This window comes from Trachypithecus francoisi, unplaced genomic scaffold (assembly GCF_009764315.1).
Source record: "Trachypithecus francoisi isolate TF-2019V2 unplaced genomic scaffold, Tfra_2.0 Lachesis_group12, whole genome shotgun sequence".
NCBI classification, from domain to species: domain Eukaryota; kingdom Metazoa; phylum Chordata; class Mammalia; order Primates; family Cercopithecidae; genus Trachypithecus; species Trachypithecus francoisi.
The window spans coordinates 103,134,833-103,147,715 of record NW_022681457.1 but is presented as its reverse complement, the minus strand read 5'-3'; positions in this window follow the sequence as shown (position 1 = coordinate 103,147,715).

The window sequence follows — 12,883 nt, the reverse complement described above, 5'->3', positions numbered from 1 at the left end:
GGATTCGTAGTCTTCGAGGTGGGAGGGCTCGGTGCGCCGCAGACTATGCAGGCGGGGATCCGAGGTGCCAGGGTGGAGTTTCTCTCGTCAGCAAGGTCATGCTTGCTGTTGGCTCCCTTGTCAAAACTGTTATCTCTATGCCAGGATTTTCTCGTTCCTCTCTAGCTCCTGGTTTAAAACATTTCCTTTCTGCGACTCCTGCCTGCCCCAGGACATAAAGAGTAGCTGTATGAGAATTGTTTTGCAAACTGTAAAGAACTCTACTAAAGTGAGGATATTTAAGAATTTTGCATTTGAATTAGAGCCCTGCCAGAATCTAAACGCTAATTTCTGACTCAACTGCTTGCCCGCTGGAAAACCTTAGGCTGAATTCTTCAGATAAACATTCACTGTGCAGGGCACGGGGACTCACGCCTGTAATCCCACCACTTTGGGAGGCCGAGGTGGGCGGATCACCTGAGGTTAGGAGTTCGAGATCAGCATGACCAACATGAAGAAACCCCGTCTCTACTGAAAAGACAAAATTAGCCAGGCGTGTCGCTTATGCTTGTAATCCCAGCTACTCGGGAGGCTGAGGCAGGAGAATCACTTGAACCCGGGAGACGGAGGTTGCGGTTAGCCGAGATCACACCATTGCACACGAACCTGGGCAACAAGAGTAAAACTCCGTCTCAAAAAAAAAAAAAAAAAATTCACTGAAGGCAGGAAGAAAGTAAGATGTGGTCCCTGCCCCTGGAGGTGGATTAGGGAGTGAGCAGTAGAAGTACAAAGATCCCCATCCCAGTCTTGGGAGGCTTTGGGGTACTTGAGCAAAGGCTTCCCAGAAGTAATCCCGAAGCCCACCTTTAACAGATGAGTTTGACTTAGCCAGGACAGACGGAAGACACCATTTCAGAAGAACCACAAGGTGCAAAGGCACAGAAGAGAAAAGCTTGGCGTGAGAGGGCCACAATTTCTGAGACAGGGACAGGTGAGAGTTATGGCTTGAAAGGAAGACCTTGCCTTTATTCAAGGTACCCACTGAAGATGTAAAGCTATTGAGTGCTATAATAGAGATTCGCATTTTGTGTAGTGAGGCAGAGAAGAGTCTTTTTTTTTTTTTTTTTTTTTTTTTTTTTTTTTTGTGAGACGGAGTTTTGCTCTTGTTGCCCAGGCTGGAGTGCAATGGTGTGGTCTGGGCTCACTGCAACCTCCGCCTCCCAGGTTCAAGCAATTCTCCTGCCTCAACCTCACAAGTAGCTAGGATTACAGGCCTTTGCCACCACGCCCGGCTAATTTTTTTTCTATTTTTTAGTAGAGACAGGGTTTCACTGTGTTGGCCAGGCGATTGTCCTGCCTCAGCCTCCTGAGTAGCTGGATTACAGGTGCCCACCACCACGCCCGGCTAATTTTTGTATTTTTAGTAGAGACAGGGTTTCACTATGTTGGCCAGGCTGGTCTCAAACTCCTGACCTCAGGTGATCTGCCCACCTCGGCCTCTCAAAGTGCTGGAATTACAGGTGTGAGCCACTGCGCCTGGCCTCCTCCCCTTTTAAGACCATATAGGGTAACTTCCTGATGCTGCCATGGCATTTGTAAACTGTCATGCACTGGTGGGTATGTCTTTTAGCATGCTAATGTATAATAATTAGCATATCATAAGCAGTGAGGATGACCAGAGGTCACTCTCATGGCCATCTTGGTTTTGGTAGGTTTTGACCGACTTCTTTTGTAGCAGGACAAGATGCAGACAAAACTCCTCCGACACCGAGTTAAAGAACGAAGGGGTTTATTCGGCCGGGGGCACCAGCAAGACTTCTGTCTCAAGAGCCGAGCTCTCTGAGTGAGTAATTCCTGTCCCTTTCAGGGCTCACAACTCTAAGGGGGTGCATGTGAGAGGGTCGTGATTGATTGAGCAAGCAGGGGGTATGTGACTGGGGGCCACATGCGCTGGTAATTAGATCGGAACAAAACAAGATAGGGATTTGGGTTTACGCCATTCTCCTGCCTCAGCCTCCCGAGTAGCTGGGACTACAGGCGCCCGCCACCTCGCCCGGCTAGTTTTTTTGTGTTTTTAGTAGAGACGGGGTTTCACCGTGTTAGTCAGGATGGTCTCGATCTCCTGACCTCGTGATCCGCCCGTCTCGGCCTCCCAAAGTGCTGGGATTACAGGCTTGAGCCACCGCGCCCGGCCTCACAGTGCATTTCTATATGTCTGTAATCTATAGATAACAGAATCAATTAGGTCAGGGGTCGATCTTTAACTACCAGGCCAGGGTGCAGCACCGGGCTGTCTGCCTGTGGATTTCATTTCTGCCTTTTAGTTTTTTTTTTTTTTTTTTTTGAGGCAGAGTCTCGCTCTGTCGCCCGGACTGGAGTGCAGTGGCCGGATCTCAGCTCACTGCAAGCTCCGCCTCCCGGGTTTACGCCATTCTCCTGCCTCAGCCTCCCGAGTAGCTGGGACTACAGGCGCCCGCCACCTCGCCCGGCTAGTTTTTGTATTTTTAGTAGAGACGGGGTTTCACCGTGTTAGCCAGGATGGTCTCGATCTCCTGACCTCGTGATCCGCCCGTCTTGGCCTCCCAAAGTGCTGGGATTACAGGCTTGAGCCACTGCACCCGGCCTGCCTTTTAGTTTTTACTTCTTCTTTCTTTGGAGGCAGAAATTGGGCATAAGACAATATGAGGGGTAGTCTCCTCCCTTACTTTTACTGCATTCTGTTTTATCAGCAACGTCTTTATGACCTTTATCTTATGCAGACCTCATATCTCATCCTGTGTCTAAGAATGCCTTACGCCAGGCACGGTGGCTCACGCCTGTAATCCCAGCACTTTGGGAGGCCAAGGTGGGCAGATCACCTGAGGTCAGGAGTTTGAGACTAGCCTGGCCAACATAGTGAAACGCTGGCTCTACTAAAAATATAAAAATTAGCCGGGCGTGGTGGCGGGCACCTGTAATCCCAGTTACTCGGGAGGCTGATGCAGGACAATCGCTTGAACACAGGAGGCGGAGGTTATAGTGAGCTGAGATTGCGGCATTGCACTCCATCCCAGGCAACGGTGGGAGACTCAGTCTCAAAAAAAAAAAAAAAAAAATGCCGTAACCTCCTGGGAATGCAGCCCAGTAGGTCTCAGCCTTATTTTACCCAGCCCCTATTCAAGATAGAGTCACTCTGGTTCAAACACCTCAGACAGAATGAGGACTTGCTGTAGCTTGATGATGTTGGCCTGTCTGGTATCTCTTCACCTTTCTGATATTTGACCTTCAAGTCTGGTCACACCCCTTTCCTCGGTACCTGCAGCTCCCTGTGTGATCCCTTGCTTCGCTTAGTACATAATGAAATTGTGACTATCATTCACCGTGAAGACACTACTATATGGCAGTTTTTTAAATTGGATAATTAGGTAGAATTTCTACCAAATGAGATAGCAACACCAAAGAAGGAGCAGATTTAGAAAGATGATGATTTCGGCCAGGCACGGTGGCTCACACTTGTAATCCAGCACTTTGGGAGGCCGAGATAGGCAGATCACCTGAGGTCAGAAGTTCGAGACCAGACTGGCAAACATGAGGCAAACCCCGTCTCTACTAAAAATACAAAAGTTAGCCAGGCGTGGTGGCAGGCACCTGTAATCCCAGTGGCTTGGGAGGCTGAGACAGGAGAATCGCTTGAACCCAGGAGGTGAAGGTTGCAGTGAGCCGAGATTGTGCCATCACACTCCAGCCTGGGTCACAAGAGCGAAACTCTGTCTCAGAAAAAAAAGAAGGAAGGTAATTACAGTTTTGAATATACTGCGTTTCCAGTGAGTCAGGGACATCCATGTCAGGAAAGCAGGTGTGAGTCTGAGTCTCGAGGGGATATGTTGCTTCTGCATCATGAGTTTTTCAGTCTCTACTGGATCATTCTCATTAGCATTCACTTATGCTATAATTTGGCCAGGCATGTATGCCTGTAGTCCCAGCTACTTGGGAGGCTGAGGCAGAAAAATCACTTGAACCTGGGTGGCAGAGTTTGCAGTGAGCTGAGATTGTGCCACTGCACTCCACCCTGGGTGACAGAGCGAGACTCTGTCTCGAAAAATAAAAATTAAAAAAAATATATCTTTAACTTGATGGCTCATGCCTGTAATCCTAGCACTTTGGGAGGCCAAGGCAGGTAGATTGCTTGAGCCCAGGAGTTCGGACCAGCATAGTGAAATGTTCGAGGCAACATGGCAAAACCCTGTCTCTCTACAAGAAATACAAAAGTTAGCTGGTTGTGGTGGCGTGCCCCTATAGTCCCAGCTACTCAGGAGGCTGAGGTGGGAAGATCACTTGAGCCTGGGAGGCAGAGGTTGCAGTGAGCTAAGATCACACCACTGCACTCCAGCCTGAGTGAGAGAGTGAGACCTTGTCTCAAAAAAAAAAAAAAAATCTTTAGTATATTCAGAATATTTATATTTCCACATGTAATCAATATTTTTCAGTGTTATACAAAGACTAATGGATATTCTACATTCTTTTTTCCACACTAAGTTTTGGAACTCTGGTGTGTATTTTGCACTTACAGCTCATCTCAGTTCACAGGAGCCACATTTCAAGTGCTCAATAGCCATATATGGCAAGTGGCTACCCTAGTAGATGGCACAGGTCTACACCCTTTTGGCTTCCTCATCTGCTATGTACTCATCAACCAACTCTAGTTTGGCCTATGACCTTGTCACTCCTCTACAGATTGTTTATCAAGGTTACCATGACTTCCATGTTACCAAATTCAGTGGTCTTCTCTCCGGCCTCAGCTCTCTGCAGTCACCAGCACAGATGACCACTCCTGCCATCTTGAAATGTCCCTCTTGATTCTCCACCTCCTTCAGTGGCTGCTCCTTCTGACACACGATTTTTCTCAGCCACTTTTGCCAGTCAGAGACCTCTGGCTGGCGATGCCCCTGCCTGGGCCTTGCTTGGCCCCAGGCCTGCCACAGGAGGCGTCCACCCATTCAGCCTACTGGGCCATACATGGCTTGTGCTTGGGCTTGTGCACAGGACTAACCCCAGCCCAACTGTGTTGTAGCTTGTACCTGTGTTTGGTGGTTTTTGAGCTCTTGTCCCACATCCAAGAAGAATGAGGATACACTGATAAGTGAAGGGTCAGGAGGGAGGAGAATAATTTTACTGAGTGACGAAACAGCTCTCAATGGAGACGGGACGAGAGAGTGGTCAACCACCTGGAGTGGGGTGGTTTCTCTCCCAGTGAGGCTTTTATGGGCTCAGAATAGGGGAGTGCATGCTGATTGGTTTGTAAGTATGTAAAAAAAGGTTAAAACAAAGGCATCAGTTGGGCGCGGTGGCTCACGCCTTTGGGAGGCCAAGGTGGGCGGATCACAATGTCAGGAGTTTGAGACCAGCCTGACCAACATGGTGAAACACTGTGTCTACTAAAAATACAAAAATTAGCTGGCCATGGTGGCATGCGCCTGTAATCCCAGCTACTAGGGAGGCTGAGGCAGGAGAATAGCTTGAACCTGGGAGGTGGAGGTTGCAGTGAGCTGCCATCACGCCACTGCACTCTCGCCTGGGTGACAGATTGAGACTCCATCTGAAAAAAAAAAAAAAGACACCAGTCAAAGGTGGGCATTACAGGGTGAAAAACCAATTAGGGAAGGGTAGGTATATGTGAAACAGGTGAAGGGTAGGGATCAATCAGAGAAAACCATGCCAAACGGGAAGATTAGGTTCTCAATCCAGTCTGTGGATTTGACTTATAGCTTGACTTTCAGCTTTAAACTGTCTTTGACTTGGAGGTGGGGTTTCAATGGGGACCCGCCCCTATCTGCCTAGGCTTTCATCTGCCTCCTGCCTCTATCACTCTCAACTCTCTTTAGTGCTTCCTCCCATAATGGTTTTACAAATGCTGGAGTTTTTCTAGCCTTTGTCCTGGGCCCTCTTTTGTATCAGTCAATTTTTATTTTATATATTTATTTATTTATTTGTTTATTTATTTTTGAGACAGAGTCTTGCTCTGTCGCACAGGCTGGATTGCAGTGGTGCAGTCTCAGCTCACTGCAACCTCCACCTCCCATTTTCAAGCGATCCTTCTGTCTCAGCCTCCCGAGTAGCTGGGATTACAGGCGCCTACCACCATGCCTGGTTAATTTTTGTATTTTTAGTAGAGACAAGGTTTCATCACATTGGTCAGGCTGGTCTCAAACTCCTGACCTCAGGTGATCCACCCACCTCAGCCTCCCACACCTGGCTTATATAAGTCCTTTTTTTTTTTTTTTTTTTTGAGACGGAGTCTCGCTCTGTCACCCAGGCTGGGGTGCAGTGACTGAATCTCAGCTCACTGTAAGCTCTGCCTCCCGGGTTCACACCATTCTCCTGCCTCAGCCTCCCAAGTAGCGGGGACTACAGGCGCCCGCCACCTCGCCCGGCTAGTTTTTTGTATTTTTTAGTAGAGACGGGGTTTCACTGGGTTAGCCAGGATGGTCTTGATCTCCTGACCTCGTGATCGACCCGTCTTGGCCTCCCAAAGTGCTGGGATTACAGGCTTGAGCCACCACGCCTGGCCTATAAGTCCATTTTTAAAAAGAGGCCAGGTGTGGTGGCTCACACCTATAATACCAGCACTTTGGGAGGCCAAGGCAGGCGGATCACCTGAAGTCAGGAGTTCGAGACCAGCCTGGCCAACGTGGTGAAACCTTGTCTCTACTAAAAATACAAAATTAGCCGGATGAGGGGGTGCATGCTTGTAATCCCAGCTACTTGGGAGGCTGAGGCAGGAGAATCGCTTGAACTCAGGACGTGGAGGTTGCAGGGAGCCGAGATCATGCCATTGCCCTCCAGCCTGGGCAACAGGAGTGAAACTCCGTCTCAATAAATAAATAAATAAAGTATTTGATAGTGTCTCGATGTGTCTAATCACTGAGATCATATCAAGACTCTCATAGGCCGGGTGCAGTGGTTCACAGCTGCAGCCTCAGCACTTTAGGAGGCTGAGGCGGGCACGTTGCTTGAGCCCTAGAGTTTGAGACCAGCCTGGGCAACATGCCGAAACCTTACCTCTACCATATATAAAATACAAAAAATTAGCAGGGTGCGAAGGTGTGTGCCTGTAGTCTCAGCCACTCAGGAGGGACACAAGGTCTATGTCTGGTAATCTGATTGATTGTTACTGATCGATTGAGCCCAGGAGGTCGAGGCTGCAGTGAGCTGTGATGGGGCCACTACACTCCAACCTGGGTAACAGAATGAGACCCTGTCTCAAAAAAACCCAAAAAGTAGTCCTATAAATACCCATGGCACATAATCTTGCCACCCCAGGAAGAGATATAACTCCCTCCAGTGCATCTTTATTATAATTGTTCCATGTACCTGTTCAGGTCACTGTGCTCAATGTCTACGACCATTTGTGATATCCTCTCTCAAGTCTGTTCTGTTTTCTCTTCTTCCTTTCTTTCTTTTTTTTTTTATTGAGATGGAGTCTCACTCTGTCACCCAGGCTGGAGTGCAGTGGCACAATCTCTGCTCACTGCAACTTCCACCTCCCGGGTTCAAGCGATTCTCCTGCCTCAGGCTCCTGAGTGGCTGGGACTACAGTCATGTGCCATCACGCCCAGCTAATTTTTGTATTTTTAGTAGAGACAGGGTTTCACTGTGTTGGTCAGGCTGATCTCGAACTCCTGGCCTCAAGTGATCCACCTGCCTCGGCCTCCCAAAGTGCTGGGATTACAAGCCTGAGCCACTGCACCCAACCTATTTTCCCTTCTTCCTAATGGCCTTCACATTCTTTGATGATGATGATGATGTTATAAGTCTTCTCCATCTTTTTTTTTTTTTTGAGATGGAGTCTTGCCCTGTCGCCCAGGCTGGAGTGCAGTGGCACAATCTCTGCTCACTGCAAGCTCCGCCTCCCAGGATCACGCCATTCTCCTGACTGAGCCTCCCGAGTAACTGGGACTACAGGCGCCCGCCACTATACCCAGCTAATTTTTTGTATTTGTAGTAGAGACAGGGTTTCACTGTGTTAACCAAGATGGTCTTGATCTCCTGATCTCGTGATCCACCTGCCTCAGCCTCCCAAGGTGCTGAGATTACAGGCATGAGCCACGGTGCCCGGCCAAGTCTTCTCCATCTTTTAGTTCACTTGTTTTCCTCTAGGAAGGCATTAGCATTCCTGTTGGATCTACTCTTAGTAGGTGCCACTGAGATGAAGTTCTACGTATAGGCTGAGGCCTACAGGGTCCACGTCTGATGCTCTGTTGTTACTGACATCTCTCTGATAAGGTCAATATCCCCATTCAGGATCCCTGGATTGAGTTACATTGACCTCAGCCAGGCCATCTGAAGTGTCATCTGGCTTTCTTTCCTTTTTTCTTGAGACAGGGTCTCACACTGTTGCCCAGGCTGTAGTGAAGTGGTGCAATCATGGCGCACTGTAATCTCAACCTCCTGGCTCAAGGGATCCTCTGGCCTCAGCCTCCTGAGTAGCTGGGACTACAGGTGTGCACCACCACAACTGGCTAATTTTTGTATTATTTATAGAGACAGAGTTTCTCCATGTTGCTCAGGCTGGTCTTGAACTCCTGAAATCAAATGATCCATTTGCCTTAGCCTCCCAACGTGTTGGGATTACAGGTGTGAGCCTCTGCGCCCAGCTCACTTTCTTTCCTTTCATGTGAAACTGAACCTTTGCTCTTTTTTTTTTTTTTTTTTTTTTTTGAGATGGAGTCTCACTCTGTTGCCCAGGCTGGAGTGCAGTGGCACCATCTCAGCTCACTGCAACCTCCACCTCCCAGGTTCAGGCGATTCTCCTGTCCCAGCCTCCTGAGTAGCTGGGATTACAGGCGTGCACCACCACACCTGGCTAATTTTTGTATTTTTAGTAGAGACGGGGTTTCACCATGTTGACCAGGCTGGTCTTGAACTCCTGACCTCAGGTGATCCACCTGCCTCAGCCTCCTAAAGTGCTGGGATTACAAGTGTGAGCCACCACACCCAGCCCCCATTGCTCTCTTTCTCATGACAGTTGTAGTTGGGCTCGTAGGATGTATTTCAGTTATTGTAAAATGTCCATAGATCTGTACCCAATGGTGGTTTGGTCCAGAGAGGTATTCATACACTTGGCAATCAGGGTGTGAGGTCAACCAGTTGGGTTATGGCCCATCTGTTTACAGGAAAATTGGGTGCATAGTGTCAGATGATTAGGATGTTTGTATTAAAGCAGCAGAGGATTGTCATTGTAAATGCTTTTTTTCTTTTTTGATACAGAGTATCGCTCTGTCACCTAGACTAGAGTGCAGTGGTGCAATCTTGGTTCACTACAGCTGCCATCCCCTCCTCCCACTCCCCAAGCCTCCCAAGTAGGTGGGACCACAGGCGTGTGCCACCACGCCCGACTAATTTTTTTTTTTTTTTTAAGTAGAGATGAGGTTCCACCACATTGGCCAGGCTGGTCTCGAACTCCTGACCTTAAGAGATCTGCCCACCTCGTCCTCCCAAAGTGTTGGGATTACAGGCATGAGCCATAAATGCTTTTTTATTATTAAAGAGATAATACAAGTGTTTTTTTCTTTTTTTTTTTTTTTGAGATGGAGTCTTGCTCTGTCACCCAGGCTGGAGTGCAGCAGCATGATCTCAGCTCACTGCAAGCTCCGCCTCCCAGGTTCAAGGAATTCTCACGCCTCAGCCTCTCGAGCAGTTGAAATTACAGGCATGTGCCACCACACCCAGCTAATTTTTGTGTTTTTAGTATAGATGAGGTTTCACCATGTTGCCCAGGTTAGTCTCGAACTCCTGGCCTCAAGTGTTCCACCTGCCTCCTCCTCTCAAAGTGTTGGGATTACAGGTGTGAGCCACTGCACCTGGCCAGTTGAACATTTTTGATGTTATACTTCTGGTTAATTTATCTACTTCCTTTTTTTTTTTTTTTCTTTTCTTTCTTTTTTTTTTTTTTTTTTTTTTTTTTGAGGCGGAGTCTCTCTCTGTCGCCCGGACTGGAGTGCAGTGGCCGGATCTCAGCTCACTGCAAGCTCCGCCTCCCGGGTTTACGCCATTCTCCTGCCTCAGCCTCCCGAGGAGCTGGGACTACAGGCGCCCGCCACCTTGCCCGGCTAGTTTTTGTATTTTTTTTTTTTTAGTAGAGACGGGGTTTCACCGTGTTAGCCAGGATCGTCTCGATCTCCTGACCTCGTGATCCGCCCGTCTCGGCCTCCCAAAGTGCTGGGATTACAGGCTTGAGCCACTGCGCCCGGCCTCTTTTTTTTTTTTTTTTTTTTTTGAGGAATTTTGCTCTCGTTGCCCAGGCTAGAGTGCAATGGCGTGATCTCGGCTCACTGCAACCTCTGCCTCCTGGGTTTAAGCAATTCTCCTGACTCAGACCCCCAAGTAGCTGGGATTACGGGCGCCTGCCACCACGCCCGGCTAATTTTTGTATTTTTAGTAGAGAAGGGGTTTCACTATGTTGGTCAGGCTGGTCTCAAATCCCTGACCTCAGGTGATCCACCCACCTTGGCCTTCCAAAGTGCTGGGATTATAGGTGTGAGCCACTGAGCCCTGCCAATTTATCTACCTTCTAATTTTATTTTGCTTCAAAAAGTTTTACCTTTCTGGGGCTGAAACATGGTCTCCTGAATGTGAGACTGTGTAATTGGATGTATATACTCCCCTACCGGTTTTCTCCATACTGAATGTTTGTTAGACAATTATTTTCCACTTTGAGCACCAAATTATCAGGCCCTTAGCTACCACCCATGGATCAGACTGGGATGCTTTTTCTGTAAGTTATGACTTATCGACAATTGCATTCTTTTTTTTTTTTGAGACGGAGTCCCCCTCTGTTGCTCAGACTGGAGTGCAGTGGCATGATCTCGGCTCAATGCAACCTCCACTTCCGAAGCTCAAATGATTCTCCTGCCTTAGCCTCCCAAGTAGCTGGGATTACAGATGCCCGCACCACACCCATCTAAATTTTGTATTTTTAGTAGAGAAGTGGTTTCACGTTGTTGGCCAGGCTGGTCCTGAACTCCTGACCTCAGGTGATCCACCCGCCTCTGCCTCCCAAAGTGCTGGGATTACAGGCATGAGCCACTGTGCCTGGCCTCATTGATTGTAATTCATTATATGATGACTTTTCTGTCCCTGCACTTGCCAGGGTTTCCCCTATGATGAATTTAGGGCTGCTGTTGCTTTCTGCTTGATTCCTATGGTATGAGTGAGGCATTTGCATCCATGAACCACACACATCACCTGTGCCCCAGTGCCAGCTCAGACAGGAGGAAACTGCTATCTCCAGGGGTGGTGGTCAAGGTGTTTCCTGTTCTCTCTGCTCATGGAGCAAGTCTAGCAACAGCTAAGACACTACCTCCTCATGCACCCTTTTTTTTTTTTTTTTTTTTGAGACAAGGTCTGCTGGCTCTGTTCCCCAGGTGGGAGTGCAATGGCGCAATTTCGGCTCACCTGTAACCGCTGCCTCCCAGGCTCAATAAATCCTCCCACCTCAGCCTCCTAAGCAGCTAGGACTATAGGTGCATGCCACCACACCCGGTTAATTTTTTTCTACAGAGATAAGTTTTCACCATGTTGACCAGGCTGGTCTCGAACTCCTGAGTTCAAGCAATCCACCCGCCTCAGTCTCTCAAAGTGCTGGGATTACAGGACTGAGCCATCGCACCTGGCTCCTCATGCACCTTTGATGTATCATTGGGACCCTGCATTGTCCTTTCCATTATGTTCCATTTCCATTCTAGGTGGGTAATACTTGGGCTACTCCCTTTGTCTGATCAGAACTGAGTCTAGCTCATGATAGGATGAGTAACTTTGTTCTTATTTTGGGGCTACCAACAGTTCCTCTGCATCCTGTAATGCAAGGATGTCACCAGTGCCTTTTTTCTCTATGGGGCTAGTTTTATTTATTTATTTATTTATTTTCCACTCTTGTTGCCCAGGCTGGAGTGCAATGGTGCAGTCTTGGTTCACTGCAACCTCCACCTCCCCAGTTCAAGTGATTCTCCTGCCTCAGCCTCCTAAGTAGCTGGGATTACAGGCAACTGCCACCATGCCCAGATAATTTTTGTATTTTTAGTAGAGACGGGGTTTCACCATGTTGGCCAGGCCGTTGTTGAACTCTTTACCTCAAGTGATCCACCTGCCTCAGCCTCCCAAAACGCTGGGATTACAGGTGTGAGCCACCACACCTGGCCGGCGTCTAGTTTTCTGTATCAGAAATTTCTTTGTCCAGTAGGCTGACAAAGAAATGATCCTATGCCTGACCTTCAAAGTCTGACTCAGAGTGGTCAATCAGCATGTTCATGAGTCATAGAAATCTTTGTTTCTGTTATTGATATAGGTCCTCAGGGTAAAATGTCTTGCTACCTCCTTCAGTCCATTGAAGGATGTCTGATCCTCAAGGAAATTTGTGGATTTTTTTCCTGGTGATTTGATATATGGTAAAAGAATATTCAACTTCGTATAAGTTTTCTCTATTAGCCAAATAATACCATTAATTATAGAAGCTTTTTTTTTTTTGAGAGTCTCAATCTGTCACCCAGGCTGGAGTGCAGTGGCACTATCTTGACTCAATGCAACCTCTGCCTCTCGGGTTCAAGCAATTCTCCTGCCTCAGCCTCCCAAGTAGCTGGGATTACAGGCATGCGCCACCATGCCTGGCTAATTTTTGTATTTTTAGTAGAGACGGGGTTTCACCATGTTGGTCAGGCTGGTCTTGAACTCCTAACCTCAGATGATTCACCTGCCTTGGCCTCCCAAAGTGCTGGGATTACAGGCGTGAGTCACCACATCTGGCCCTGTCCATCTTCTCCATCTTATTTATTTATTTATTTGATATGAAATCTTGCTGTGTCACCCAGGCTGGAGTGCAGTGGCACTGTCTCAAATCACTGCAACCTCCGCCTCACGGATTCAAGTGATT